This window comes from Rhinoderma darwinii, chromosome 3 (assembly GCF_050947455.1).
Source record: "Rhinoderma darwinii isolate aRhiDar2 chromosome 3, aRhiDar2.hap1, whole genome shotgun sequence".
NCBI classification, from domain to species: Eukaryota; Metazoa; Chordata; class Amphibia; order Anura; family Rhinodermatidae; genus Rhinoderma; species Rhinoderma darwinii.
Window position 1 is genome coordinate 129,143,451 of NC_134689.1, and position 7,120 is coordinate 129,150,570.

Genomic DNA, 7,120 nt, shown 5'->3' on the forward strand with positions numbered 1-7,120 from the left:
CAGCATGCAGTGTCAATCAGCTGCTTCAAAGGCCAGCAAGATATTGTCGTGTATTAAAAGAGGCATGGACTCGCGGGACAGAGATGTAATATTGCCACTTTACAAAGCATTAGTGAGGCCTCATCTAGAATATGCAGTTCAGTTCTGGGCTCCAGTTCATAGAAAGGATGCCCTGGAGTTGGAAAAAATACAAAGAAGAGCAACGAAGCTAATAAGGGGCATGGAGAATTTAAGTTATGAGGAAAGATTGAAAGAATTAAACCTATTTAGCCTTGAAAAAAGAAGACTAAGGGGGGACATGATTAACTTATATAAATATATTAATGGCACATACAAAAAATATGGTGAAATCCTGTTCCTTGTAAAACCCCCTCAAAAAACAAGGGGGCACTCCCTCCGTCTGGAGAAAAAAAGGTTCAAGCTGCAGAGGCGACAAGGCTTCTTTACAGTGAGAACTGTGAATTTATGGAATAGCCTACCGCAGGAGCTGGTCACAGCAGGGACAGTAGATGGCTTTAAAAAAGGGTTAGATAATTTCCTAGAACAAAAAAATATTAGCTCCTATGTGTAGAAATTTTTCCTTCCCTTTTCCCTTCCCTTGGTTGAACTTGATGGACATGTGTCTTTTTTCAGCCGTACTAACTATGTAACTATGTAACTATGTAACTTCTACAGTGAAGAAGAAATATACTTTTATAAAGAATTTTAACATAAATCAATCAGTAGATATTACTGAAAACTAAAGTTTTATGTTTTTAAGTAACGCAAAGACAGTGGTTTTTTTTTGACAAGTAAAAAAGCTAATGATTGAGGACTACAACTTGTGACAAATGGGGGAGAAGCCATATGAGTGCAGGAAACGGTTTTTCTGAATCTCTTGGGTCTTTTACTCATTTGGTTGTTCATTGCTTTTATTTTTTAGCAATGTTAACTGCCAGGATACAGCAAATATATACTGATGTACATTGCTTAACTTTTAACAACTGGAGCATTTTATAGGCAAAAAAGGGAAAACTAATGGACTGTGACTTTGTTTTTTACGCAGCCCACTTGTGTATTTTACATTTCCCGTAAATTAATACAGTTTATGAGAATATATATATTTTTTTCATAGGACAATACTGTCCTTCTTGAGATTTCACAAACCATGAGTTAAAATGCGTTTTAAATCTGTGCAGTTTTCCAAAAGAAAATTTATGAATACATTTTTAAAACGGAATAAATTGCCAAAGGGGCGGGTCCTTACACAGTCTGAGATTGTGAGCACTGATTGGACAGTGTCAGACTGTGTAGGGACACATACCCAACTGGTATCACTCAGTTGTAAATTTATTCATACATATTAAGGAGGAACAACAGAGGAATGTGGTAACAAAAGATTCTCTAGAATTGTGGTTTTTATGGCGAATACAAGTATTTACTAAAACAGACATGTCGGGAGCGGTGACGGGTCCTTTTTATAATGCATAACATATTTGTCACCTTGTTGAAGGGGACCTGTCATGTCCCGAAAAAAGTAAAATGACCGCCATACCTTGATTCCTGCATTTCTCCTGATACCAGAGCCTTTTTTTCTTGTCTCTACGTGCCTCTATTTCCCCTCAATCAGTCACGTTCGTTTATGCGGCTAATATACTAAAAGATTAATAAATGGACAACTGGGCAGTATCCATCACCCACTGTCAACAGGGTGTGAACCTAAGACACTCTGTCATTTAGTGGTTTAGGTCGACACTGGGTGGGGGAGGCCGCCCAGTTGTCAATTTATTCACAATTTTAGCATATTAGCCGCAGAAACAAATGGGGCTAATTGCGGGGGAACGGAGACATAGAGATACAAAAAAAAAAAAACAAGTCTAATCGGGGTAAGGCAGAAATCAAGGTATGGCAGCAGTATTACTTTTTTGGAGATATGGCCATCAGGACAACCCATTTCCATATGCTCTATTTGGGTATATGGATGTCAGAGAGGGGAATCCCCCTGCTTGAGACTCTTCTACTTGCCAGAATGGAGAGCCACTCTCTTATATTAATGGTTGCGATGCAATGCTACATTTCCCCTGCAGCTGTGGTTGCAGGAGAAATATGTGGGTGGCCGTTTCTTCCCCTGGGGATTACAGGGATTACAGCTGATCGCTTAGGGCGAGTAAAGTCAACTTCTTCTTTAAAAGGGGTTGTCTCAGTGAAACCTCCCTCACTCAAGCATTAGATTAGAACTTCATACATGACCTATGAAGCAATTATAAAATACTAATAACTGGCTTCTTAGTTCCCCTTATAGGCACTAGCCACTTCTATGTTTCTGCGATCCAGTTCATTTATATAAGGTTACACTTTATGCTGTTGGCTTTATATTAGCATGCAAGAAAGTAGATATTTACGGCTGGACCCATCTTACCCCATTGCTTCCTCTTCTATCATGTAACCTAGCAGTAATGGTCCTCTACACAGACTAGCTATCCTTGTAATTCCAGCATATACATATACAAAGTATAACTAATTTTCTTTCTCTTATCCATAGCTTTTGCTAATTTTATTTTCATTGAGCAAGCATTTGCTATGATGACTTATAGTAAATACGTCCCCCTATCTGTAATATCCCTAGATGTAGAGCACTACTGCCTGATGCTTCGTGGTAAGAGTATGACTTTCATTTATACATTAGTTTTGTGGGTGATTAGTTTTATACATATAGCTTGGTATACAATACAATGTAATCTTGCTAGAGTAGCTGCAATGCATTCCTCTGTCCTGGTAGTAAAATCTTTTCCAGAGAAGACATAAAATGGTTTTGTTGTGACTATGCAGTGATGTTGTGCCCACTGTCCGCTGTGATGGTTTTACAAGCATTCGCCTTACCTATTTGTGTGTTGTCTTTAAAAGTTTAATTCTATTAAAACTTAGGGACTGATCACATCGAGTAATGTGCATGAAAGCCTGTGCATCCATTTTCATTCATGTCCTAATCGTTTGAACATTAAGCTTGGTTTGCATTTTTAGTATCTTTCTATTTAGTGGAAATATACAATATACAATTTTTTTCATCATTTATAACAGTTAATACAAAAATTATTTAAGCTTGTCTGGGATAACAATTAGTAATGTAATCTTACACAAAATTTTCAAATTACATTTTATGTTCATATTCCTTTTCTGTATGCAAAACATAATTACCAAACTACTTTATCTTGTAACCTTTTTGTTTTTGTTTTTCACTAGTTTCAGATTTTGGGTGAGCTCATATCGGCGTTGGGAATTCCATTTTTTCTGCTCCATAATAGGAGCAGGAAAATGGAATATAAGCTGTAATGGATCCGGCACACGACTGACATCAACCGTGCTCCACAGACCCCCATTGACTTATAATGGGGTATGTTGGCTCAATCGTGGTGTCCATTTTTTACCATATACTATGACTGAATCTGCGACGGAGCTCCAGCTTAGATGTGAACAAAGTCTTACCCAGCCATCTATTGTTTTTATTTTTTTATGAAACGGCATACACATTTTGATATCATGAACTTCAGAATTGTACAAGATTAGAAAAACATGGCTGCTATACAAGCACCACACCTGTCCACAGGTTGTGTGTAGTATTGCAACTCAGCACCCATTCACTTTAAAGGAGATGAGCTGCAATACCAGACTACTCCCATGGACAGGAGTGGCGCTTTTTCTGGAAGAAAGCAGCCATGCTTTTCTTATCCTGTACAAGTGCTTGAAAAATCTGCTTGTGATACTTTCATCTCTTTTCTCATAGAATGTTCGCACAATGGGTGTTTCTAACTAAAGGCTAAGTAAACCGGTGAAATAGTTTTTTTTTGTTTTTTTTTTGTAAATAAAAATAACTGATTGGCTCAACTTTCCAAATACTTGAAAAAATTATTTTTACTTTTTGCTATACAGCTGCTTTGTATCCTGTATACAGAGCAGCTGTATCTTGCGCGGAGACCTGAATCCAGTGGGTCCTGCAGGTCTGACACGCAGAATCCACCGGTTATGGATCACATCTCATAACTTAGATGTGATCGATAACAGGTGTTAGTTATTTACATAAAACCAGGAACCCCCTTCTGATAGATTTCTGTGGATTTTCATGGAAGAGAATGGTTCCTTCACTTGCTGACGATAGCCAGACATACAGGCTTGAACTTTGTAACATTTATTTCAATACAGTAAACCTGGTTTCCCCCAGCTCCCACATGCATTTCAATGTTTTTCAGGGCAAGACAATACTGCAACTGAAAAGACTATAAAACATTTTTCCAAGCCAAAATATGAATATATTTATGGTGTTTTTATATTCAAGGAGAGAATGAAATGTGGTTCCCTTTTTTGTTCGTGTATTGTGTAACCCAATTGCTTATGTTTGTATATTTGGAAATAATAATGCAATAAATGTTATTTGCATATTGAATGTCACATGTTCATTGGGTTTGTGTACACTAATAGTTGTTCAGCAGGTGGTAAGAAATTCACTAGTAGCCTGCATGTCAGTTGTGCGAGCAAAGGGAGAAATTAAGCCGAATCTCTGCTCCCTGTACATCTGGATCACTTAATACAGAGGTTCACAATATTTTATACCTTGTGAGGCACATTCAACTTTGAATGATGGTCTGAAGCAACGTTCAACAAAAAATGGAGGAGACACATATTAAATATGGAGAAATCCTGAAAATTGCAGATGGATATTTCAGTTTGAATTTTGACAATTTTATATCACCAAATTGGCCTTGTGGGGATGGGATATTATAGCAAGTGTATAAAGCCTTAAAGGGGGTTTCCAGGACTTACTATGTCTTTACTAGCTAAGGCCTCATGCACACGAACGTATTTTTTCCCTCCCGTAAATACTGGCGTAAATACGGGTCCTTGGTCACACGTATTCGACCCGTATTGCACCAGTATTTACGGACCCGTGGCCGTAAATACGGGTCCGGTGTCACCAGTATTCCACCCGTATTTACGGGCACGTTTTCGCTGCAAAATTGCACTGCAGTAATCTGCAGCCCTTCTCTCTATCAGTGCAGGATAGAGAGAAGGGACAGCCCTTTCCGTAATAAAAGTAAAAGAAATTCATACTTACCCGGCCGTTGTCTTGGTGATGCGTCCCTCTCTTGACATCCAGTCCGACCTCCCTGGATGACGCGGCAGACCATGTGACCGATGCAGCCTGTGATTGGCTGCAGCGGTCACATGGGCTGTAATGTCATCCCAGGAGGCCGGACTGGAGGAAGAAGCAGGGAGTTCTGGGTAAGTATGAACGTCCTTTTATTTTATTTTTTTACAGGTTGATCCATATTGTGATCGGTAGTCACTGTCCAGGGTGCTGAAACAGTTACTGCCGATCGTTTAACTCTTTCAGCACCCTGGACAGTGACTATCCACTGACGTCGCCTAGCAACGCTCCCGTAATTACGGGTGCACACACACACACGTAGTCACCCGACTTCTATGGGCCTGCCCGTGCCGTAATTACGGCCTAAAATAGGACATGTTCTATATTTTTCAATGGCCCGGGCATCTTCCCGTAAGCATACGGGGAGGTACCCGTGGCCAATAGAAGTCTATGGGCCCATAATTACGGGCCGTGATTACGGGCGTTTTTACGGTCGTGTGCATGGGGGCTAACTGCTCATTATAATCCAACTGTTTAAAGAGGCTCTGTCACCAGATTTTGCAGCCCCTATCTGCTATTGCAGCAGATCGGCGCTGCAATGTAGATTACAGTAACGTTTTTATTTTTAAAAAACGAGCATTTTTGGCCAAGTTATGACCATTTTCGTATTTATGCAAATGAGGCTTGCAAAAGTACAACTGGGCGTGTTGAAAAGTAAAAGTACAACTGGGCGTGTATTATGTGCGTACATCGGGGCGTGTTTACTACTTTTACTAGCTGGGCGTTGTGTATAGAAGTGTCATCCACTTCTCTTCACAACGCCCAGCTTCTGGCAGTGCAGCACTGTGACGTCACTCACAGGTCCTGCATCGTGTCGGCACCAGAGGCTACAGATGATTCTGCAGCAGCATCGGCGTTTGCAGGTAAGTCGATGTAGCTACTTACCTGCAAATGCTGATGCTGCTGCAGAATCAACTGTAGCCTCTGGTGCCGACACGATGCAGGACCTGTGAGTGACGTCACAGTGCTGCACTGCCAGAAGCTGGGCGTTGTGAAGAGAAGTGGATGACACTTCTATACACAACGCCCAGCTAGTAATAGTAGTAAACACGCCCCGATGTACGCACATAATACACGCCCAGTTGTACTTTTACTTTTCAACACGCCCAGTTGTACTTTTGCAAGCCTCATTTGCATAAATGCGAAAATGGTCATAACTTGGCCAAAAATGCTCGTTTTTTTAAAAATAAAAACGTTACTGTAATCTACATTGCAGCGCCTATCTGCTGCAATAGCAGATAGGGGCTGCAAAATCTGGTGACAGAGCCTCTTTAAATCACTTACTTTTCTAAAAAATGCACTGTTTCTCCGATCCAGTCTACATTCACGTGACGCCGGCTGTCTGTGAAAATCACACTTCCTTTGATGTGCCGTCTGTTCTCACCAAAAGCCGCCTTCCGAAAGGTGCGTCCTGACTGACGTCAATTTCAGTGGATGGTGCAGTGCGCCTGCGTTAATGTAACTTATTTTGTAAAGCCCTTTATTCTTCTACTGCGCATGCGCCGCTCACGTCCAATTAGATCACAGTAATGTTATCATGGGACGTGATCTTTTATTGTAATGAGGTGGATTAGGCGGGCTATTTTTTACTAAAAGGAGGTGTCATGGGAGGATCTTCAGCTTGCTGTGCTGAAGCGCTATGCAGCATGGGAGTTGTAGGAACGAAGGTTAACGGGAAGTTCGCCAAGTAAACAAACTGGAGCTTGGCCGCAGCATCAGAAGTATAAAGAATATTACAGAAAGCGGTATTGGGGAGTCATTCTGATGCAATGCAGAACAAGAACCGAACATTTAAAAAAAGGTATAGCCGGCTCCTATGGCGAGTCACACACAACCTATGGGCATGTGACTCTATTTCTGTAAAAAAGCAGCCGTGTTTTTCTAATCTTGGACAACCCCTTTAATGAAAGCACTGAATTTTCACTTCTTCAGGGAAGTTTG